Genomic DNA, 24,389 nt, shown 5'->3' on the forward strand with positions numbered 1-24,389 from the left:
TATGTGTATTAAATACTGAAAGAATAAAGATACAATAACAAACCCTCTTATCTGACTATATGGGAAGAACCATCAGAGGGAGTTTGAAACAATCTAAATTCTTTGCTGTGAACAACACACAGCCTTTTTCTAAGGTGAGAGCTGTCATTGATACTTTGCCAGGTAACATCTGGACTTGTTGCATTCGTTCCCAGGAGTTGAATTGATCCTTGTGCACCTACCTGGTGAAAAGTAATTTCCATGCTTCAGGTCAAATTTAGGTCCATGACCCATAGGCTGGGTTCTATTTGACAGAAACAAAGGTTTTCTTCTGTTACCCAAATACACTCAAAAACACCCCCAACTCAGTGGTGATTCTCAACCATGCACATGTTTCCCAGTCATCTGAGGAGCTTGGTAAAGTGCAGATTGCTAAGGGTTCTGCCTGGGCAGGTCCAGGAACTATCACTTTTTTTTTTTTTTTTTTTTTTTTTAAAGATTTTATTTATTTATTTTTTCCCCCCAAATCCCCAGTAGATAGTTGTATGTCATAGCTGCACATTCTTCTAGCAGGAACCATCACTTTTAAAGCCCACAAGAATCTGATGCAAGTGGTCCACAGAAACACTACCAATCTTCAACGAGGAAAACCTATGAGAATAGGTCAAAAGAAAGGAATAATTCAGCTTGAGGGAGGGGCAGCTGCAACCAATGAATGTCTTTAAGCATTTAAAAGGCCCTCACAGAAGTGCTTCCAAGACGAGCAAATCAGCACCCAGAGGGTTCTCTCTTCCGATTCTTGGTTCTTGCGGTGGCCTTGGTACCAATAAGCAGGAGAAAGGACACAGTGCCCATTTGCCTGTGGTGAGCTTTGGCACTTTGAATCCGCTTCTGCTTTGGTTTTTCCAACAGTCCATCCCACACAAATTCTTTCTGTTGGGATTCCCATGCCCGCTGCCTGTTACTTGCCTTGCTCCCTTTTCAACAGGACAGACCTAAAAGAACTGAAGTTATTCACAATAAGTACCAAAGGATTACACTGACTCCTTAATACTAAAATTTGTACTACATTTATTTAGGATCTTTTGAGAATCAACAATCTTTTGGTCTATAGTTCTCCCTGAAGAATGGGAAAAAAAATAAAATTATTCCAAAATCTTTTTGAGACCTACGGATAGCTTATGACCTAGGAAGATGTTAACCAAGTTTACCAAATAGTAAACTCTATAGGAAAAAATTTTTTTCAATTCTTTTATTGTGTTAAAATACACATAACATAAAATTTACCCTCTTAACCATTTTTAAGTATACAGTTCAGTGGTATTAAGTACATTCATATTGTTGTGTGATCATCACTTCCATCATCTCCAGAACTCTTTTCACCTTGCAAAACTGAAACTCTGTACCCATTAAATAATGTCTCCATTCTCCCCTTCTCCTAGCCCCTGACAACCATCATTCTACTTTCTGCCTCTATGGATTTGATTACTCTAGGTCCCTCATATAAGTGGAATCCTACAGTGTTTATCTTTTTCACATAGCATAATGTTCTCAAGGTTCATCCTTTTTGTAGCATGTGTCAGAATTTCTTTCCTTGATGAGGCTGAATGATATTCCACTGTACGTATATACCACAGTTTGCTTACCCATTCATCTGCTAGTGGATACTTGGGTTCACAGGCAGGAATTTTTATCTGTATTTTTTACTGCCATATCCCTAGCACTTAGAAAAGTTCATGGCTTATATTAGGTGTTCAGTGATTATTTGTTAAATAAACAAATGGTTAATAGTTAAATGTGTGGCCTTGATTATACTTACAGCAGCATAATGTCCATTGAAAAAGTTGTAAATCTTGGTATGAATCTGCTTCTGGGTCACTCGTGTCTTCTCATCTCTTCTGTTCCTCCACTTAAGCTCTCTAGTTCTTTCTTTTACTATTTCCTCAATGTCCCTTGTATTGATGTGTCCCATCTTTTTCTATTCTCTGTCTTTCAGACAAAATCCATAAAACATTGCAACATTTGTGTAGCAATGCTGGATAAAGTCAGGGTTGATTGATCCAGTAAATAGTACTTGAGCACCTACATTGCACTGGCCTCTGCACTAGCATTGGGACCATTACACTTAGTTACTACTGTCTATTGAGATCTTAATTTAAAACCTTAATTTCAGATCTTTAAAATGCTGAGCATTACTCAAATGCAGTTTAGAGCTTATAAAATAAAACTGCTAATTCAAGCAATACACAGCAGTGAATCTATTTTAAAAATAATACCCCCAGAAAGTAGTGATGAAACTTAATGCCTATGTTCATCCAAATTAAAAGCACCTTTGAAGAACATTTTATCACACCTATATATATCAAAAATGTGCCTGAAAGAAATCAGCTTCAATCTCGGGTCAAATGAGGTTGGACACAATCAGGGTGGTTTGGTGGTAAAGCAATTTGCAAGACCCAGAGTTAAAAATGAGTCAAGGTATATTATTCAATTTTTTTTCAAAATTGTTTGCTGGCTAGAGTCTAGTGCATTTTGTTTCAGGTCTAACTGGATTTTATAAACACCCAAAGATGGGAACTGACAGAACAATAGCTCTATTGGGCCCAACTATTCAATCTTCCAACTGGATTTCATGTTTTCTCTCTTATTTTGTTACGCTTTTCGACACTATAACTTATAAAAAAAAATAAAGGCTCTCTTGTCCTCTTTTACTGGACCTAGAAATATTACTTTATGTCATATCTCCTTTCTCTAAAACATAAAACCAAGAGCCCTGTGCTCTTGCTCTTTTCAGATTCCTAGATTCCTTATGCAAGGTCTGTCTTCATCCAAGCACAGCCAACAGAAAGTGATCTTCACTCCTTAAGCCAGTAATCATGCCCTAGTAGATCTGATATTGGCTGCGCCAGATTTGATAGATTTACTATTGCTTCACTAAAAGCACATCATACCTCATCAGTGTTTTAAAACAACAGAATTGCGTGAAATACAAAAGAGAGTCTCAAAGTATAGAGCAGCTATAGTATGCAGATCAGACAGAAACAAAACCATATGGGCCAGTGATTAGCTATGCTTGCTAACAATTTACCATCCAGGCAGTAAGGCTGGGTAGTTGTCTACATAAAGCCATTAGAGGGTCCCCAAATTGCCTTTCCTGTCCCCAAAATATTGCCCTTACGTATTGCCATTTTACCAAGAGTCTTCTTTCCTACTTAACTCGAAATTCCCACCATCTCTTTTGGGTTGTACAACTAATTAGTTATTTGTTTAGAAGCACTATCAAAGTTTATCAAATGGTTGAAGGAGGTGGAAGAAAATTCTCTTCGTATATTAGCGTGAATTATTACGTGAAATTAGCTCTTATCACCTGGAGCACATCAGAGGTCCTAGGGAGACTGAGGGAAGTAGGGTACTAATGGGTTAATGCAAGGTGAACCTGAAATATCTGACTATCTGAAATTGCTAAACACATTTACTAGTATCTTGTTTTTTTCCTTATTAGTCATTTGTTTTTGTTTCCTATAGCCTGGTAAATTTATAAGTGAATCCTGGACACAATGTATGAAAAATTCTAGAGACAATTAGGCACTCAGGATAAGGGAAATTCACCTTAATCCAGTCTGAAGTTGAAATTGAGCTAGTTTGAAGCTGAGTTTAATCTGTGTGTGGACTGGTCTATTTCTGGCTTGTCTTTACTGTTAAAGAGTAACTCTTTAAAAGTCACAACTGAAATCCTGGATTGTTAACCAGCTCTCTCTTGCATAGTGATCTCTGAATTCCATTTTTGGCTCCCAAGCTCTGGTCAGATTTCCAGCTTCTCAACCCTCAGTTACAAATTGGCAAATGCCTTGAGGAGAAAAGCAGAACTGAATGTTGCCCTTTCACTTTTCTTTCCTTCTCTTCAACAGTCTGGCCCTCAAGTCCTTGCTGCTTTGAAATCGCTCTAACATCTTCAAACAGGTAATGTGTGATGTGTGTGTATTTTAATCCAGCTTTTCACTTTTCTAGTTTTTCTTGGAAAGATGATTGGCCTGTTACAAGCTAACCTACCACAGCTGGAAGCAGAAGTCTTGGTGGGTATTGGGAATTAACACCTCATACGAAGGGAGAAGCCATGGAAAAGGAAAGACAGAGTAAGCTTTCATATTTTTGTCATTTTTTTTTTTCCACCTGTGGGAATTGCTTTTCTGCTCATTGACATAACATTTTCTTAGACTCCTCTTCATGGTCTCACCGCACTGTTCTCCCTCTGAGGGCCAATTCTTCAGAAATGTTATGGCTGTTTGATACCTTCTGGCTGGAGTGAATTATTGTCCTTTTATCAAATATGTCATTCATCCTTTTGGAATTCTCATTGGAGAAACCTGTAAAGAAATAAGTATTATCCTATAATTTTTTTGTGCGTGTGTGAGGAAGATCAGTCCTGAGCTAACATCCAATGCCAATCCTCCTCTTTTTGTTGAGGAAAATCGACCCTGGGCTAACATCCGTGCCCATCTTCCTCTACTTTATATGGGACACCACCACAGCATGGCTTGACAAGCGGTGCTTTGGTATGCGCCCGGGATCCGACCCTGCGAACCCCGGGCCACCCAAGTGGAGCGCGCACACTTAACTGCTACGCCACAGGGCCAGCCCCTATCCTAATAATTTTTAACAGCTAAGTGTAGGTAGTAGTTCTTTCACAAGCTTGGGAAAAAAATCGTGGACCCATGGAATCAGAAGGGACCTTAGAGAACACAGCCCAGTCTTTCCTGAAGAAGGCCACTTGCTCAAGGCCCCACACTGGATAAAGGAACAGTACATGTCTTCTTCTGCCATGAAAAAGGGCTCTTTCAGCCATCGTCTGTTGTTTGCAGTAGATCTGTCACTTCATGAGAAGATTTCTATTGACTGATAACTCTTGGATTCTACAGCTATAATGCCACCCCTGGAGAAAAGATTTTTATGCCTGTTGCCTATCAATCTCACTCCATTCCACACCCTAAACTTTCTCTTTGAGATACTGGTCTAGGGTGTCAAAAGATGGCCGTAATTTTCATACTTACATGTTACTGTATATATGAGGGTGTTGTTTTAAGTCAGTTCTCCATTTAACAGACATTTGCATGCAGGACGTTGATTAGGAAAGTTTGTAGGGGAGTTTAAGAAGAATTAGGCAAAGAGAATGTTTAAACTGGATGAAGTCACAACAAGGGCTCACCCAACCTTGTGGGTACTCTTGAGCAGGGATGGTGCTCGCAGGGTTGTCCTGCCTTTAGGGAACGGGGTGGCATCTTTATGCCTCTACCTGGAGAAGTCAACCGGTCATTTGACGCAGGGTGACCTCAGTGAAAGGATGTGGCCTTGAGAGCAGGGTGGGTCTCTTTGGCTAAGGACGTTTTCCAAAGAGGGTCTCAACTGAGCGCCATCAAATGATAAATCTCTCAAGCTTCATTCCTAGAAGGGGAACCCAGGCACCACACTACAGCATCCACTACGGGTTCTTAATTAAACTGAAATCCATAATAAGTAAAAATTAAAAAGAAGTAATTAAAAATGAAACCCAAACTAAAATGTATCTGTATTTGTCTCTCTGTTAGGTTGTCCTTAAAATAAATAGCAAATAGCAACAGTCAGGAAGTGAAATAACCTAATGGTTTTATTCATAAATGTTTTGCAGTTGTTATCAAAGACAAGGCATTAAGGAGGCATGAAAATTTCACATTCATCTGTCTGGGCAGAGGTTGTCAGAGTTCAGGTAATTGCTTTCTAAAGAGTACCTTCCCTGCTTTTATGCTCCTTTGCAAGTTTTACTGAGAGGCTTAGTAGAATAATGATACTGAAGTCAAAGGAGCTAAAGAGCAAACATCATCCTCCAGTCATGCAATTCACCATGCTTAGAGCTAAATAAATGTTCATTTAATAAGAACAGTCACTGTATAGTCAAAAGGAATGTTTATAGTTGACTTGAGCAATGACTCCAAATATCCACTGATATATTTAATGAAAGGAATTAAAGTTCTTCAGTAGAAGAGCTATCATGTTAATACCCTTATTGAATTAGTTTAAGAGCATGAATCATGCACATGATCTCTAAAATTGTCAAATTCCAAAGTTTTGAAGACATAATTTAAATGATCAATAAGGTAAAATGTTTATAATGATTTATTTATACACATTTTCACCTTTCTCAGTTCCAGACAAATTGAAAATGAAAGTAAGTTGTTATTGCCATCTTGAAATTCTAAGGCATATCTCTTATTAGTCCTTAAATTACCTTCAGTTGGATGTAGGCGTGTGTGTAATTATTCTTAGGAGTCAAGTTGAACAGGGTATGTATTTGAGGTCATTATGTTCTTAGAGAGAATGGAGAAAAAATATTTCTATGTGAGAACATCAAGTAAGAAATTAAGGATCAATTTGCAGGATGGAAAAATCTCCTGTTAATCCATGACTCCTTTAACCTGCCTAAGAATCCTGATTTTTCACACCCAGTCTAGTCCAGAAACAGAAATTGGTGATTAGAGGACTATAAGACCATCTGATTTTCTTGTGTTCTCAAAGTCTAAGTCATGAACAAAGCTTCATAAAATTAGCAAATGTATAGGTATAGTGTAATTCAAGGAGTATCTCAAAGCCATACCTGATTTTAGATATCTTTCCCCCAAAAAAGCTCCCAAAGTTTTGCCCTTTTAATCTGTCCAGAAGTCCCTTCTATTGGAGGAACTAATAGAAATGCTGTCACCATTATACATGATACCAGGAAGGAAGCCCAGGCGTTGGGGTAATTTTTGTGCACTTAGTATCCTGCACGTATTTGATGCTTAAACAGTTTTTTTTGTAGTTGTTAAGTTGACACAGAGCAATTTGGCAAGTTATCCACTGGAGAGCTCTGAGGAGAAGATAGAGCAAAGTAGGTACTTTTCAGTTAGGAAGGAAGGACTATGAAAAGATTGGCAGGGAGAGGCTGTGGGCATTTGATGGAAGAAACATGAGTATACATGGCCAGGAGGTATAAAGAACATAAAACATTCTTCATGGACTTCATAGTTTTCCCTGATGCCAATTCTGTTAGCTGGCATCCTGTTTTCTATTATTCTCTCAAGTAATAACTTCCTCTGACTTACATTGTGGGTTCCTTGCACCTTTTCATACTTTTATATTTGAGAATGTTAAGATGCTTCCAGTTCCTTTCTCTTCTTAGCTCTGATGATTTTTATTTACTATTCCCAAGCACAACAAACGATTACATTAAGAAGTAAAAAGTTCAAATGTTGCCATTTATAAGTGAAGTATTAGTTACTTAGGTTTTACTATCAACAAAACAAGAAACAATATCAAGAGCAAAGGAGCAGTTTCTTGTCTTCTATTTCCAAGCTAAGTATGTATTCTCTCCTCATTCATTCTGAACATGGATCATTGGGGACAAACCGACGTGACGGTACCTTGTAACTATTGCCATTTTTGTAGGTTAATATTCCGTTAAAAATTTCTCCGATGATTCCAATAATTGTTCTTTTCATATTAAGATCCTCTGGTTCTAAATATTTAATAAAGCCTGTATCAAAGTTTTTATGATTTTTTGTGAGGAAGTGGGAAAACAGTTTGCGACTAACCAGTTTAAAACCTCAAAGATAGATTTTAAAGTAATAATGGCCTTCATAATAGTATTTCTGTATGAAATCTATAATATATATCTCAGGCTAGATATAGATGAATTTCTTCTGTAGTTGTAGTCTTCTTTCATGTGACAGTTGTTTGTTTGTTACCTGATTACACAGAAGCTAATCTGAGCATTGATTCTGATGATAAATTTTATTTAAAATATTTTATGTGAGGCCGGCCCGGTGGCTTAGCGGTTAAGTGCGCGCGCTCCGCTACTGGCGGCCCGGGTTTGGATCCCAGGCGTGCACCGACGCACCGCTTCTCCGGTCATGCTGAGGCCGCGTCCCACATACAGCAACTAGAAGGATGTGCAACTATGACATACAACTATCTGCTGGGGCTTTGGGGAGATAAAAGGAGGAGGATTGGCAATAGATGTTAGCTCAGAGCCGGTCTTCCTCAGCAAAAAGAGGAGGATTAGCACGGATGTTAGCTCAGGGCTGATCTTCCTCACACACACACAAAAATATTTTATGTGTATCCTGTATAGTGTTGGAAATAAAATTCTGGAAAAAAGGTTGTGTGTGTGTTTGTGTGTGTGTGTTTGTGTGTATAAATAGATGTGCGTATGGGTGGTACCTGTTAGGGTAAATATTGTAAAATAAGAATTTTTAATGAGCGTATCTCTAGAATCTGGATACTTATCTATAGATAGCATCTAAACATGAATTTCTAACATAGCTTTTCAAAGTGCTTTACTGTTTAAATCCTGGAAATAGAAATGCGTGTGCTTATATAGTATTGCTTCTTTTTAGACTCTGGGTATTTGTGTAGAAAAGGCTACTATCCAAAGTTCTAAGAGCTAAACTTCAGAGGTAGACTAGAACTTTGAATGTTCTGAGACTTAATGTGAGCAATTTCCTTGCTCTTTTTCCTGGCTTGTAAATCATTTACTCAAACAGGCAAAATTTTTCTTTTAAAAATGCTTTTTTTGAAAAAATGCCTCAAAATAGAGTTAAAATAGGAGCACTGTATACTTACTCCAAATACAAACCTACCAAAATAGAAAAGTGGTTGGCTTTTTATCTTAAAACCCAGTGGGAAAATGGGAGAAATGAGTTTTAAGTAAAAAAGATGTATCTAAAAATCCTTTCTACTAAATAGAAGGAAAACTACAAATCATTGGATGGAGAGAGTTTAAATTTGGTATTAGTGGAAGTATATAAGTATGCATTCTGTGCCCAAAGGACTTAGAGGGCAAAATAACAGTTCTGGAGTTGAATATCTATACCTATCCACTCCCCACCCCTAAGCTCCAGAAACAGGACAATCCTGTTGGGATCTAACAGTCGAGTCCAAGTTACAAGCATTTCTTATATAGAATGGAGAGGAAAATGATTTTCAGAACCAAAATCATAACCAGAAAGAAATATTACGTAAAAGAGGGAGCCAAACCTATACCATAGCTAGATGTTTCTCTTCACATCTCAAAAAGAAAAGTTAGTATCTATTATCCTTCTCACCCTATTAATTCATAGACCTACCCTAACTCTGAATTGCATGCTACAGATGTTTACCCACACACATATATTTACATAATATTTCCTTGGCTTGTAGATGCATCACTGCAATCTCTGCCTCCATCTTCCTGTGTCCCACAAAGTTGCACAGTGATGGGAGGGGCTGCCCTTGGACTGAATCCCATCTCCAGTGGGGTCCTGGCTGTGGCAGCATCATTAGAGCTCGTGACTTTGCCGACAGTGATCACCATGAGGACCACTTCCTAAGAGTGGCCTCCTTTCAGTGTCCGTAGTAGACTTGGTCACCATGTCTCACTTTAGGCCATCAGTTAGCATCATTATGTTCAGTGCTCATTATCCAAACCCTTCAAACTCTTCAAGTAGGAAGAGCTGCCTAATCCACAGATTCAACCAGAACACCTCTGAGCACTGACATGTTAGTGCCATTCAAAGAGATAAAAATCTGTCATTGTTAGGATTGAAGTTTTAAACTTTGAAATGTAATGGGAACTTTATTGCCAGTGTAACACAATTCTCAGGATTTAAACATCTTCTTAAGGAAAATACTCTCATTTTATGCAATATTTTAATCCCTAATAAAATGAGGGATAATCCAATAGTATATAGTGTAATTTGTGTGACTACCCATGCCATTGATAAAAAGAAAAGAGAAAAATAGCCTCTTGGGATCCAGACTGATGTGTCCTCAAAATTGAAAAGGAAACAAAGAAAAAGAAAATATAATAGGAAAATTCATTATCTTAGTTATTACAGCAAGATTATACTGGTTTGTGACTTATCAATCACAGATGAAAGATGTAAACAACACCAGAAATCATCCTTTCAGCAGAGACATCAGTCATAAATGAGATTTCATCATTTATATGCTTGTCCAAAGTGGTAATTTAGAACTATTGCTACCAACTCCGGCTGTATCCAGAATGATAATTATGAATTAAGTGGTGAGCAGATGCATGGAAATGAAAGTTTGCCCTGGGCTGCCAGGAGCCTAAAGACAAAGCTAACAGTCCCTATAAACCATTAGTTTAAGAATGGAATTGTCAGTACAGCCACAGTCTACCAATTTGCTAAGCATCGATAGACATTAGCCATGACATACAAACGTGGATGATTTTAAGACAAGAAACTGCCTCTGACACACAATCCTTTTTGCTTATCTTTCCACGGATTTGTGCCTACTCTGAATATCTTAAAGCAGCGACTCAAAATTAATTCACAAGAAAAAGAGAAACAGGCTAGTAAAAATTGTATTTATAGTCTCACAGCAAGAAATAAGTGCTTAAAATGGGATTTATTCTTTCTTATTGCTATCGGAATGGACACTTCATTTTCTCCCTAAAATGAAGTGAAACTTTTAGAAAATTTATGGCTGCTGAGAGAGCAGTTTCTCATATGCCAAGCTATGTTAGCAAAGTTGGGAATAAATCAGCAAAGAAATCTGACTAGTGCTACACTGCAGTTCATGTAAAATAATATTTAACTTTCCACCCATAGGAAACAACTGTAGGACAACGGGTGTTAATGAGTTCACTGCATTCTGTAAAATAACATCTTCGAGTCACAGGCAATTAGCATTCATCCTCTTTCCTTGATGCTCTAATTAGTCTTTTTGTACCTTGTCTTCTTCTTGTCCTCTCTCCATTTCTACTTCTCTAGAAATATCTTCCTTATTCTGACATTGCCAAGTTTGTTCGGCTACACCCAGGCCCTCAGTTTTCTCCCCTCCTCATTTTCCTCTGTCACTGGTATCAATGCAGCTTCCTTAGAAGCCCCTCTAGATGACAATGACAAGAATCACAGACTTGTCCTCCGCCTTTCTAGATTGTGTATTATTAAATGGTACTATTCGTTTAGAATGAGAACAATGACTGATATTCTTTCTACAAATAGGCTTAGATTTCTCCCCTTTTTGCTTGAATGCAAATCGAGATTTTTATCCAGACAAATTGAAATATATTTGACATAATTGACAAGTTTTGAGATGAAGGATTGTCTTTGTCATTTTGTGGCTTCTAATCAATATTTCACCACTGATTGGGAAAAGCGATTTCTGGCCAATAAATTATGAGTCTCCATTATATTAAGAAAAAAACTCAGTCAATTAGAGTAAAACCCCATTATGATGTAAGAAAAAAGGTCATAATAAATATTATTTTTCAGATGCTTACTATGTGTCAGAGACTTTGCATTTGTTATTTTATACATGCTTAACCCTGTGACAGTTATTGTTATCTCTTTATAATGATGAGCACATTCAGTCTCCAAGAAGTTACATCACTTGTCCAAGTTCTACTCAGCTTCTCATAGCCTCAAACATCAAATCCATTTTATTTGCTCCCCATGATTTAATGATATACCAGACTAATTTGAGGGACATGATTTTACTTTGATAGAACATAATCCATTATATAGGGAAATATTTTCTAACAGACTTTTACTATATTTTTATTTCATTCCTATAATTCTTACTAGTAAATGTCTCTGGGTTTGAGATTCTTAAATCATAAGACTGAAATCTATGCTTCTTTTTCCTTTGTGCTGCTTGAACTTCTCTTTCTTTGCAAAGCTTACACATTCCAGGGAAGGCCAAATGGTCCTCTTAGCAGCAGATTCTGCCAAAAATTATTTGCTAACTCATGTTCTATTCATTCCAAGGGGCAGGCAGATAGATAGACTTTTCCTTAGCCATCAGGGTGGTGATTCTGATGGTGAGGGAAAAGCCTAACTGAGTGCCTAACAGCTTGCCCTTTGGAAGAAAAATGACACAGGTTTCTACTCTAGGAATTCAACTTATCACGAGACAGTCATGTGAAAATGAAATCAAGTTAATTATCTTTCTATGAAAATGTGCTTCCGGACATACTAGTTAAACATTAGGACTTACAGAAATCAATTTTCTAAACTGCCTACCTCAGAGAATTATTGCAGAGGGAGGAAAGCATACAGACGTTATTCAGAGGTGAAGTTGGGTGAACAGAAGTAGGGCCCCATGCTCACGTGGGATGTGTGGATCACTGGAAGGAAGGTTTCGTTATCAATTTGATTCTTCATACTCCTTGTCCACAAGGCACAGAGAGTTGGTGATGATTCAGAGGGTTAAAGTCAGTCAAGAGAGGCATGAAAATGTTGTTTCCTCAGTAGAACGCTGAACCCTTTAACACCAGACCTTGTCTTACTAATCTTAGCATTACCGGAGTCCAGCACAGAACCTAAGGAGTTGCTCAATTTATGTTTGTTGAACTGAAACAACCTGAGAGTCAAATGAGAGAACCATAGTAAACGCTTCTTTAAACATGAAATTATATATATATATAATTATAATATTGAATACATAATTCTTATTATAACTTCTTATGCATTTATTTATTTAATTTTTACAACCTTAAAATATACACTATTTTTATCCTCCGTTTTATAGATGGGAAAACTGAGGCACGGAGAGTTTAATTAATTTTCTCAGTCACATAGCTAGTAACGGGCTCAGGTGGGATTTGAACCCAGGATTCTCTTGCTTTCAAGTCCATGTTCCTAACTATTGGACTATACTTGCCCCTCAGGAAGAGAATGTTTTCCTAGGGCTCTGTGTACTTGGTCATGCACGCAGTTGTCATTTCCCTTATAATACAATGAACTCTTGAATTCTTTCAGGAGGGATATGAGGACCACTCACCTTTGAATCTGATCTGGCAAACCCTTGAATGTACTGGTCTGTTTATAGTCGATCAAAACAAAATCCTCACCTCAGGGGAAAGGCTAACCGTAGTGGGAATCTTCAGAAGCAGCACAGAGGTACGGATAGTGATTATGCTTGAGGTCCAGATTCTCAGAGACAAAGGCATTCATTCACTCAAATATTTCATCACAAAAGCCCCTAAAGAAAAACAAGAGCGGTACCCAAACTGCGACCTAGACCAAAGCAAGGAACCTGAGCTCTTTGGGAAAAACCTGAGGCAAACCAAGGGTCGGGCTTCATGTGGCAACACTCCAAATAGTGTGTTTGGAAAAGAGGATGACAGTGGCCAGCTCAGAAATTCCTGCCAAGTGGTAACATACAGGGGGAATCTTTTCCTATTTGAGCCTTTCATCTCCTCTTGTTAGCAGATTAATTACTGATTTATCAGATTAGTCAGTTGGCACCTGGGGAATAAAATACAGAAGGGGAAGGCTTTAGTGGTGAGTGGAGGAGGGAATGTAAATGGCTTTCAGAGTTCAGTGAGCCCAACGGTGTTAGGTGGCCTGCAGGGCTGAGCAGGCCTCTGGTGATGGGGAACCTGAAGAGGAACCTAGCCATTATTTGTACTTGTAAGTGGGGGTTATGAAGATGTTTTTGGTAATGTACATAGTGGATAAAATATTTTACTAGGTATAAAAAGACCTAACATGTCTATGGATTGTGTAATGTTGACCAAGTGGCTATTCTTCTTTGGATCTTGGTTTTCTCATCTGTAAAACAGGAGGAGACTGGACTAGATTGATTCCAATGGCTCCTTCCATCTCTAACATGCTGGAGAATCAGCCGAAAGATCATCAGGGCCAAAGTTAGTTTGAATCACTCAGCAGTCAAAAAAAAAAGAGGGCTTTGCCGACATCTTGCAGTTCTGAGAAAGCAGAAGGCCTCACCCAGCCCTCCCTCAATTCAGTACACCCTCTGTCCTTCAATAACTGTGAAGGTACCTGTTTTAACATCTTCAAAAGCTACCCAGAACCAAGGTATCTTAAGTGTTCTAAAACATAAAATTAAATTCAAAATCACTGAAAATCTTCTCAAAGGAGGAATTAAAAAAGGATATGAATGGTTACACTCACTTCAGAAATCCTTCAACTATTAGAAACAAAACCTTGCAAAATCACAAAATAGCTCTCAGTTGTACATATTCTGTCATGCTGAGGCATAGCATTGTGTCAAACTTGCAAATAAACACAGTGAAAAATAATCTTATGGGTTCTTTAAGGGTCCAAAGTTTTCTAAATTCAAGTCCATTTTCTCTTCCAAGAGAGTGGTAAATCTGAGATAAAAACAAGTGACATGCACAGAAGGACTCTAGAAGCGTAGTCTATTTATTTACAAATATGTACTGTTCCTACACTGTATGGTTTGAACAAAGACATCAGAAAGTCAAAACAACAGCAGGTCTAGGGCAGAGTTGCATAGAGATGGCTCAGTCTCCAGGTCTGGGCTGTTCTCAGAGAAACATCCACTCACAGTCTGTTCAATCCCAGGCATTCCTGTTTTAAAAACCTTTCTACAGAATTCCACTTTCCCTTTTCCCCTACGGAGCAATTAAATTAAAGGTTAAAAACATGACCCTCCCTTGTTCCTGTGGTCTTTTCTTTCAAGAATATTATTTTGTCTGGCTATTCCAATACTGTTTAGAACAATAGATGGCAAGGGCCCACCACGTCTGAATGATAGGCAGGAGCAGTTGGTCTTCAGGCACATAATGTTGCACATTTCTGATGCCTCTGCTCCTCTTCACCTTAATAACCCCATCTCAGTCCCTTTGTTCCCTCCCCTGGCCTGCTAGCTGTTCAAGGCTCCCTGGTTAGGTCTCCTCTTGTTCTATCCCCCTCCCTACCACTGCTGATGGCCCAATCTCTTCTTTCATATCACACTCTAGCTCATACTCACTTTCAAAACATACCTTTCAATGTTCTAAACATCTAATCTATACTAGTGAGTTAGTGGGTCCTAATGAAGATATTGCCTAGAAAACATACATTTAGAGAAACAGCATGAGAGAATGGATATGAATTGCTTTTGGAATCCAAAGCTATACATTTAAGCCCCTGTTTTATAATATAGTAACTTTTCTTCTTTGGGGACTAAGTAGAATACTAAATATATTCTTCCTGTGTGAGATAATAATAATCATCATTTCGGAGATTTATTGAGCATTGACTATGTCAGCCATTGTGCAAAGCTTTTATATGGATTATCTTACTTAATCCTCACAACTGCCCTGTGAGCTACACATTACTACAGACGTCATTTTAAAACAAGAAACAGAGGCTTAGAGAGATTAAAAAACTTGACTAAATCTAGAGTATCAACCAACATTCTTCTCGATCCAGCACCAAACTGCACCTGACAAGGTTTTTGTAAGGATCAAATAAGATGGTATACTAAAGGCACTCTATCGTTTATGAAGTGCTGTGTACATGTAAACCATTGTCCTCACTAGGACTTCAAATTAAAGAAGCTGGAAAGTTTAGACACCATGTCAATTTGGGGGTGGGGGAAGAAGACAGAGGACAGAAATTAAACCTATAGGCTTCATATTATGGAGAATAAGGATTCAGCATTCCAGAAGAACAATATATTGTATACGAAATAAGTGTAAGCAAAATGAACTATGTGGTTCAGGCAAGAGAGGGGCCTCTTTGGGCAAGGGAGCTCAGGAATAGAGCAAGAAAACACTGAATTTAATAATCACTTATTTCTTTTTTCTTCAATTTCCTATGTCACTATAGTGAATTCTTCCCAGACTCTCCAATAGAATGAAGAAACTCTCCTTAATGCTATGTTCTGAACTGTCAAAGAAAAGTTGCACCAGACAAGTTAAACAGGCAAGGAAATCTTAATTCAAGACTACTGCAATAGGGGTCAAGGCTACAGCAATAGGGGTGATAGGCTGGACTCAACTCCTCCGAAACACAAAGTGGGAGAGTTTTTAAGTGCTGGAGTGAGCTAGAGGGACAGTATTGGAGGACATTAGCTGAGAGGTTGATTGGTGTAATTAGGCCAACTGTGTTTGCTAATTGGCACTATTCCAAGTTAAGCTCCTGCCCTTACACAGAGATTAGGAGAGAGAGGCCCTATCTTCCATGGTTACATTTTAAAGGGATGGCTCCCAGGTCCCAAGAAAAACAGTCCTGAGTTACAACTGGCAAGAAGCTGGGAGAAGATTTACATCTCAAAAGGGCAGAGAAAGAATGTACAACTGCAAGTTTTCTAAAGTAAACACGTTAAGAAAAGAGAGGTCAGGGACCTGTAGTCAGGAAGAAGACTGTCTAAAGTTTAGTCAAGCCGAGGGACATGTCAAGGCCGTATTAATCACTACAAATCAGCACATCAGATAATTAGGTCCTTTTTTTTTTTAAACACATCCATCCTGAAACTCTCTCCTCCTCCTTCAATCCAGTCTGGCTGCTCTCAAGGCCTGATGCACAGCTGTCAACCTGGGAATCTCCTTACCTGGAGACACTAATTTAGTAGAATCCATTGACTTGGTAGCATACATTCTTCATTAACACCTAAAACATGGCACAAAAAATAAATTTTTGAGACTTTAAACTTCTGAAGATGTATTTTTCTAATCTCACTCTTGACAAATCATTGGGATAGGTATAGAATTCGAAGTAAAAAATCATTTTTACCTCTTAATTTTGAAGATATTTTTTCCACTCTCTTCTAACTTCCAATGTTGCTGTTGAGAAGTCTAATGCCATTCTGTCCTGAATTCCTTGAATATCAACTCATTTTCTCCCTAAAAGCTGTTGGAAAATTTCTGTTATTCCTGGTGGCTTGAAGTTGTGTTCATTGCACTGGACTATCAGTGACCCCTTTCACTCTGAAATCACATGCTCTTCAGCGATGCAGATGTTATTGGATTAATTCTTTGAAAATTTTCTCCCCTCCACTTTTCTCTGTCCTCTCTTTCGGGAACTCTTAGGAGTCAGATGTTAGGTCTCATGGATTTATCATCTAATTTTCTCTCCTTTAAATTTCTTTGCCTTCATGTTCTAGTTTCTCAAAGATTTCTTTGACTTTATAATCCTTTTATTGATTTATTTTGTTTACTATATTCTTCATCACTAAAAGCTCAACATTTTTATTGCTTTTTTAAAAAATCATTCTATTTTTTGTTTTATGAATGAAATATTATCTTTCATTTTTCTGAGGATATAGACTTAAATATACTGTGTTAAAAAGTCCCCTGTTTTTCCTCAGGAGTTCTTTGGTTTTGAGTGATTATTTGGTTGATTTGTCTTTCAACTGTCTTTTGAGGTGGAGACCTTTTCAAACTATTGGGTAATCCTTGGCTATCCACCCATATTTAAAAATGTGGTTCTAAAGAGCTACTGGGAAGTACACACCAGCAGACTTCTAGAGTGTTAAAATGGGTGCACAGAGGTTTCATTAGAGGACCTTCAAATGGCAGTACCTTTGCTGGATATTCTGCTTATGCACTGCCCCACATTATGTCTTTTCCCCATTCTTCTCTGTCCTACTCTGTGTCCCAGGAGGCTGTCCCAGGTAACTACACACCTGGGCTCCCTAAACAACTGGACTTGGGTGGGCAGGCACTATGAGGATATTGGCAAGCAGCAGGGCATGAAGGTCAGGGTATTTTTTCCAGATTCCCTCCCTGCTTCAGCACAGAATCTCTAGCAATATCTGTAACTCTCCATGCTTCAGTTTCTGCAGTGAGGGCTTTGTTCCACTGTTACACTTCTCACTGGCCTCTATTTCCCTCCATTTGCCCTTCAACCCTGGGGATATAGAGGCTCTCTACTATTGCTAGTTGCTACGTGACTCTTCATCCCTCATTTGTTCACTTACAGACTGCAAGTTGTTCTTTCATTAATGTCTCTTCATTTGAATAATCTAGAGTGAATCTGCTTTCCTGCCTGGACACTATCCATAGGTCTTTTTTTGGAATGCTTCAGTTTCTCCAGAGAAGAATTCTATAATACTTATCCAAGGAATAAGGGAAGCATATACCGGACTCTGAATGTCACAGAGCAAGGAGCATTAGGGGAGGGTGTCAACTTTCCATATATAGTCTTTATCACCATTTTAGCACCATCTTATTGCAGTGGGTCTCCCTTGTCTGCTGTTATTCCTGGTGTTTTTGAGATTTACTCTCTAGAAAATAAAGTTCCAGTTTCTTGGTGGGGTTGGACTACAGGGGATGGAGGAAAGAATCATTAGGTCTAATTGCCTCTCAAGGAGGGTTTTAACCAATTCTTTTTATTTTTAGCTCCATGTCTTATCCCAGTCTTGTGCAGTAATGGGTGCCTCTAAGTCCTGAGTCTTTCCCAAGTTTCATAGCATGAACTGATCTGATTCTTATTGATATATGCCTTCAATGCTATAAATTTCCCTCTAAGCACTGCTTTCTCTGCATCCCCAAATTTTGATAAGTTGTGTGTTCATTTTCAAATTTCTCTTGAGATTTCTTCTTTAGCCTCTGTGTTATTTAGAAGTATGTTGTTTAATCACAAAATATTTTGGGATTTTCTGTCTATCTTTCTGTTATTAATTTCTAGTTTAATTCCATTATGACCTGAGAGCAGGCATTGTATGATTTCCTTTCTTTTAAATTTGTTAAGGTGTGTTTTATGGCCCAAAATGTGGTCTATCTTGGTGAATGTTCCATGTGAGCTTGAGAAGAATGTGTATTCTGCAGTTGCTGGATGAAGTAGTCTATAGATGTCCATTATATCCAGTTGATTGACGGTGTTGTTGAGTTTAATTATATCCTTACTGATTTTTTGCTTGCTGGATCTGATCGAGGAGTGTTGAAGTCTCCAACTATAATAGTGGATTCATCTATTTCTCATTGCAGTTCTATCAGTTTTTACCTCATGTATTTTGATGCTGTATCATTACATGCATGTACATTAAGGACTGTTACGTCTTCTTATGGAAAACCAAAAAGGTCAAATAGGGACTTTTATGAAGTTTACCAAGTGTTTTGTGTTACAAAACCGTTTGTATTCATATCCCTCTAAAAATCTTCCAAACAACAGTGTAAGACTTGTTTTATTCACTTCTGCTTTCTGGCATGGGTAGGCTTTAAAGGAAAAGTGCTGAATCCCGTTATGAGTTACTGCTGCACACAGAGACAAGGAGCATTTGGTTCTGCTGCTTTTTATTTTCCTTTATTTCCTTCCTTCCATTTAACAAATATTAACTATCTACTTAGGTATTACTCTAGCTGCCATAGATCATAAATCTGTGCTTTCAATACATTTACAATATAGTTGGAGACACTGAGAACTGCACTGATGTTATGGAAAAGTGAGGAAAGTGTGTGAAGTACTACACCAGAGTAATGAACAGGACACTTAGTGTAGAGATGAACAAATTAGACAGTCTCTGTCCACAAAGGGCCTACATTCCAGACAAGGGAGGGTAGAACATAAGGATTGATGGAAAAATAAAGTAGGAAATAATGTTCTAGATCATGCAAAGGTATGTGCAAAAAAGTGAACTTGAAGCTGAATGACACATTCAGGGGCAGACAAGCCATTCAGCGTGGGTGCAGGGAAGAGCATAAGTGAATAATTGTGCAAGGTGAGCCTAAGAGGAGATTATGGAGGGACTAGTATATTTTGAACTTCATCTGGAAAGCTGTGGAGAAATTTTCAAGAATTTTAAAATGAGGGGTGGGATATAAACAGATTTCGATTATTAGAAGACCACTTGGGAGCACTGTAGAGGATAATGAAGTGGGGCAAGATGGGAGGCAGGGAGACCAGAAGAGAAGTGATTATAGTCCAGTCATCGTAATTACGCCATTTTGAGGGGGCTCTAACAGTGGCTGGGGATCTAGACATAAAGGAGAGAGAGTAGGGAAGATATTGTGGTGGGCTGTTAAAATCTATAGAATCTGTAATAGGTTATTGGTGTGGAGGAGGAGGCAGAATAAAAATGTGAAGAAAGATCTAAGATGATTCTTGGGTTTCTGGCTTGGGCAATTGATTTCAAGGGATTCAAAGGTCTTCTAGAGATATTAAATGCACACAAATTATATTTGGAGAGATGAGATTCAAGAGCAAAAAGAAAAAACAGACTGAAGTCATGAGCCTGATGAATAATATTTGCTTATATGAGGATATTAGAGGCTAGATATTTCTAGTTAAGACTCAAATTTAATTGAGTTACTAATGCTTTTCTAATGTCCACAATGCATGGAGTCCAGAGGAAGCTTACAAACTCCAGAGGAAAATGTAATCCTTGTGCCAGAACTGAGGCTGGATACACTTTTTTTTTTTGATAGTCATAACCATATTTATTTACAAGCAAAGGATGAGTCCCTAACCTCCCCCAACACAGAAGAACCGTACCCAGTCCAGTTAAATACTGCAACTGAGAGGTAAGGGATATAAGGAAATTACTGGATCCCTCACTGAACATCCTGGGGAACACAACCTACTGGATTGCTCAGTGGGAGCACAGCTAACAGTAACAGGAAATATCATTAAGTGTGTGGCTCTGTAATTGCATATAAAATATAGCTGAATAGGCAAATCTGTAAAGACAGAAAGTAGAATCCTGGTTGCAAGGGACTGGGGAATGGGGGAATGAGGAGTGATTGCTAACGAGTAATGGGGTTTCTTTATGGGGTGATGAAAATGTTCTGGAATTCAATAGAGATGACGGCTGTACAACCTTGTGAATATACTAAAACCACACAATTGTATACTTTAAAATGGTAAGTTTTATGATATGTGAGTTAACTCAATTTGAAAAAAATATAGCCAAGTCTCAGGGCCCACGTGCCACCAGCCAGACCATGTGGGGTATCTTCTTGTCCTAGGACCTTTGGACCACAGCACAATCCTCTGAGCTGGGCTCAGCTCATCTCACTAGAAACCTTCTGTCTTGCCAGTAGAAGCTTTGTTTAAGACAGTGGCCTTTATGACACTCCTGGTCATCTACAGCTTCTCTTATCCTTAGAGAGGAGCCTATCATTCATGGACCAAAATAGGAGGGACAGGCAGAGAAGAAAATCATTCCAACCAGCTCAGGCGAAAAGTTTCTGCAGCTTCTAGCTGACAAGCGGCCGTTTTCTGTAGGACATCAAGACTTAGTTTCTCAAAGAAATACACACACAAACACATACCAAACATGTATCTACCAAGGAATTGCAGTCTCCATCTCCTTCATCTTCATTATGTTTGAAACCTAATCAACTTTTAAATTAGGTAAGAAAGTAATGATGACATTGAAACTTCATTTTAGTAAGATTGGGATGAGTTTTCCTTACCAAAAATTAGATACCATATGCCTTGGTCTAGCATGACATGATGAAAAGATCATGGGCTTCAAAATGAGTAAGATACAAGGTTCACCACTGGTAGCTTGTTGTCCCGGACAAGTTGTTTGGAACACTACAAGCCTTTGTTTCCTTAACTCTAAATTAAATATAATACCTACCTCAAAGTGTTAAATGCCATAAAACATGCAAAGTGTCTAGTAGCATTTGGTAAGATATTGTCAATGAACATTACTCCATTCCCTGTTTTGACAAAAAAAGGTATAGTTCTCTGGTCTTTTCTCTTCCTTCTCTCTCTTCCTCTTTCCTTCTCTCCCTCTCCCTCTCTCTTTCTCTTGTTTACATTCTTCAAAAAATATGGGATGTCTGACTCTTGCACTAGAAAGGAGATAACAAAATCTAAGATTCTTTGAATGTTTTCTTTTCTTTAAAAAGGAGAAAATAATCTACCATATTTTAATTTTTACTTGTTTCTATGAGTCATGTGTACATAAAGGAGAGGAAGATTCTGGTAGCTCAGTGATTTTTCCATTGCTTAGGCATAATAATGTAGCTGATAGGTCTCTCCGGCCCTTTTATCATCACTTTCATCTAAGTCATGTTTGGTTAACACATCATTTGCATGTTGGCAAGACAGTTACTTTAATATGCAGTAATAAAAAAACAGACAGAACCCAAACAGGAAAATAGAACACCTTTTTAATAACTGATGCATTAAATGAGGAACAGTTTTCTTTCATAAGAGTATATTACTTGACCTTCTGCAGAGACAAGTTCATTGGATTTAATTTTGAGGAACTGATTACACTTTTTCTAGCCAGAGATGGTTTGATTTGACTGAAGTCTGGTTAGGATGCAAAGAGGCTATTAAAATGACTTTTAGCATTTTTTTCTAAAGAGCAGTCCATTAATTGCTTGTGAATATTTATCCCTCAAACCTCCTAGTCTATTAGGCTCAAACCAGAGTTGTAAGATTATTATGTTTTTATTGATATAATTAACAACAAATATTACTCATTAACTTGGTTATTGCCAAATTGGACATTTGACAAATGTACTCTGGGCCTTGCTTCAGTGAATTTAATATAGATATGAGACAATATATTGACCTCAAAAGATGAAACCAAGAACATTACTATGCAAAGAAAAAAAAGTGGAAAAAGCACTTTACCAAGTTTTGAAAAAGCAAAAAATAATGATTTTTAAAACTAATTCCTTTTAGGTTTCTCAGAACACCATGCTCAAATAATTTAAAACATCTGCTCAACATACAACATCAATTGAAATGTTAAAAGATAGTTTAAAACACCAGAAGCCAGAAGAACACTACAAAAAGCAAAAATATACAACATGCACATTAGATCATGAAAAAAATAAATAACCCACCGCTTTGCTTCACTCCTCGCTCTACAACCAAGAAAATCTAGTTCCTGTTTAATCAGAAAATCTAATGAGTCAAAGCAATGAAAACTTTCTGCCGTTTTGTAATTCTGCAAATTGTAACCTTGAAAATTGTACTCAAACATGTACCAATGGATCTCGACCACAAAAAGGCATGGGGAACCAGATTCACAAATGTAGTCCAAGGACCCAGAATAAGATTTGAAATCAGGCTACATTAATTACGTATTTGGTTTTAGGGAGTCAAGATGGCGGCGTGGGCAGACTCTGAACTCACCTCCTCCCGTGGACACAGCCAATTTACAACTACTCGTGGAAAAATTACCCCTGAGACAGAACTGAAAACTGGATGAGAGGAACTCCTGCAACAACGGACAATCCTAGCTGAGGTGGAAGAGGCAGAGACTCCCTTCTAGAGAGGAAAAACGCCGCCTTCACAAGCCGCCAGCTTCACGGCCGCCTGGAGCAGCTCACAGGTACGCAGCCTCCCTGGAGGCGCGGGGCCCTGAGCCGGGGAGCGCCCCTGCTGTGGGCATTTTGTGGACCCAGCATAATCCAGACCAGCAGCATAATATCTGACTGTGCCTGCTACTAAAGCATTGGGGAACACCCCCAGAAAACCCGGTTCACAAAGAAACTAAAACTGGCTCTTAAAGGGCCCGCGCACAAACTCACCCGTTCCAGAAAGCATCCTAAAATCACCAGAAAGAAAGGTGTACAGTGCTTTGGTGACAAGAGACTCACCTAATAGGCTCTGAGTGCATCTCAGTGAGGGGTGAGACCTCTCCAGGGACTGGGACATTGGTGGCGGCCATTGTTGTGGCCTGGTGTGGGCGTGCTGACACAGACACCATTGGAGTTCTCCCTGAGGCCTGCTAGCCCTGCTAGAAGGATGTGCCCCACCCGCTAGAGCACCGATTTAATCCAGCTCAGCCAGGGCAGGCAGCCCACCCTAGAGACTGGCCCCACCCAACAACAAGCCCTCAGGCAACTTGTGGGCCTGCATAGATTGGTGACTGGATTCTCTGCAGCCTGGCAACTGAGCTGACTTGAGCGGGGCAGGGTGTGCACAAGGAACGGGTGGAGAGTGTGGGGCGGTGGCAGAGTGTGTGGGGCTCCCGCCATGGAGAGACTGGGTCCGCTTGGGGAGGTCGGGGCGCTCACACGGGGCAGGACTGTGTTGACTGTGTGTGTGGACCTGTGGGCGGCAGGGCTTCTCAGCCACAGAAGACTTGTGCTTCTCAAAGACCCACATAGGAGGTTTGCTCCACCTTCCAAAACCTGAAACAATTGGGTGCTCCTGTGCCTGAGGCCAGCCCCACCCAGCTGCAATCCTCAGAGAGCTGACAAGAGACCTAATAGGCTAGAGGCTTACAGCAATTGTAAGGCCCTGAGCCTAACAACCTGCCATGCTGGGGGCCTACTCACTTAAAAGAAATACTGCAGGTCCGGCCCCGTGGCTTAGCAGTTAAGTGCTCGCGCTCCGCTGCTGGCGGCCGGGGTTCGGATCCCGGGCGCACACTGACGCACTGCTTCTCCGGCCATGCTGAGGCCGCGTCCCACATACAGCAACTAGAAGGATGTGCAGCTATGACATACAACTATCTACTGGAGCTTTGGGGGAAAAATAAATAAGTAAATAAAAATTAAAAAAAAAAAGAAATACTGCAACACAAATGTGGTATTAGAACTTGCAGCCAACTGTGCTGGGGCTCCACACACCTGATAAAGAGACTGAAGGGCCCAAAACAACTACAAGCAGCTGAGCATTACAACAGCTGGCCAGGAGCATAACTCAGCCTCCCTGGGTGCCTACAGAGAGAGCAAACAGGCCACAGCAGAAGGATACATGTAGCCCACATAGGGGTCACCC

General features: G+C 39.1%; 1 long non-coding RNA gene across 4 annotated transcripts; it reads right to left on the reverse strand.

Annotated features, from left to right (window-relative positions):
• Positions 1–1,151: 1,151 nt before the first annotated feature.
• On the reverse strand, positions 1,152–23,408 carry LOC147918257 (uncharacterized). Of its 4 annotated transcripts, none has more exons than XR_015552055.1 (6): positions 23,261–23,408; positions 16,485–16,601; positions 16,303–16,361; positions 12,848–12,978; positions 12,018–12,357; positions 1,152–4,343 (listed from the first exon to the last, which is right to left on the reverse strand). It is a non-coding gene; the product is annotated as an uncharacterized LOC147918257 (long non-coding RNA). The 4 variants fall into 4 exon arrangements; XR_015552057.1 differs by having other exon boundaries at positions 12,105–12,357; positions 12,778–12,978; XR_015552054.1 differs by having other exon boundaries at positions 12,778–12,978.
• Between the last annotated feature and the right edge of the window lie 981 nt (positions 23,409–24,389).

This window comes from Ceratotherium simum, chromosome 1 (assembly GCF_057802395.1).
Source record: "Ceratotherium simum simum isolate JZ-2026a chromosome 1, ASM5780239v1, whole genome shotgun sequence".
Taxonomy (NCBI): domain Eukaryota; kingdom Metazoa; phylum Chordata; class Mammalia; order Perissodactyla; family Rhinocerotidae; genus Ceratotherium; species Ceratotherium simum.